At 40.9% G+C, this 749-nt stretch overlaps 1 protein-coding gene across 1 annotated transcript in view; it reads left to right on the top strand.

Annotated features, from left to right (window-relative positions):
* scp2b (sterol carrier protein 2b) overlaps positions 1-749 on the top strand; it is a 5,612-nt gene that overhangs the window by 1,757 nt on the left and 3,106 nt on the right. The window lies entirely within an intron of this gene.

The following is a 749-nucleotide window of genomic DNA, read 5'->3' as shown; positions in this document are numbered from 1 at the left end:
CCCAACCAGGCTCCTGCATTGCACCTGATGGTGGGTAAAATGTCTCCATGCTCCGTCGCTGTGCTGCCTCGGACAAGAAACTATAAAAGCCCCCTCTGTTCTTCTCCACAGTGTAAACCCCCCCCCCCCCCCAAACACTTGAAATATATTGCTTTTTTTTTCATTCAACCTTTTTTTAGACATTGAGCCTCGAGGACTCATTTACAAGAGAGACCTGATTTTAACAACATTAATGTTTACTTCATTCCCTGTTCAGGTCCATTTCAGAAAAACACTCCTCTCCAAAACTACAAACATTCACTCTTCAATTCCCTCAGTGACGGGGGAACATTGACGTATTGCTTGTTTACAAAGTTATGATTTTATATTAATCTCATGTATAGAGGTGTGCTGTCTGAGAGTTGAGTGATTGAAAACTGTTGCAAACATCTGGATCGGTCCATGGTACACCAATATGTTCAAGTTGATGCTGACTTTATCAGACAAATGGTTTCTTCCACGACTTTTCGAGCAGTTACCTCCGTGTGACCTCAGTCGGGTCAGATTGGTCCCAGGCTCACTGACAGTTCTGTCTGTGGACTCAGTGGGATGATGTGGGATTTGTCAACGGGTCTGTTCAGCAACTTAAACACAGGCTGTAGGGTAATAATTTAAAAGCACATTAGACCAATATATACAGAGCAATATACCAGTGTGTATATGTGTGTGTATATGTGTATGTATATATATATATATATATATATATATAT

Source organism: Nematolebias whitei, chromosome 3 (assembly GCF_014905685.2).
Source record: "Nematolebias whitei isolate Nwh7 chromosome 3, NemWhi1, whole genome shotgun sequence".
Classification (NCBI taxonomy): Eukaryota; Metazoa; Chordata; class Actinopteri; order Cyprinodontiformes; family Rivulidae; genus Nematolebias; species Nematolebias whitei.
Note: the sequence above shows the minus strand (reverse complement) of the source record. Positions and strands in the feature narration are given on the sequence as shown.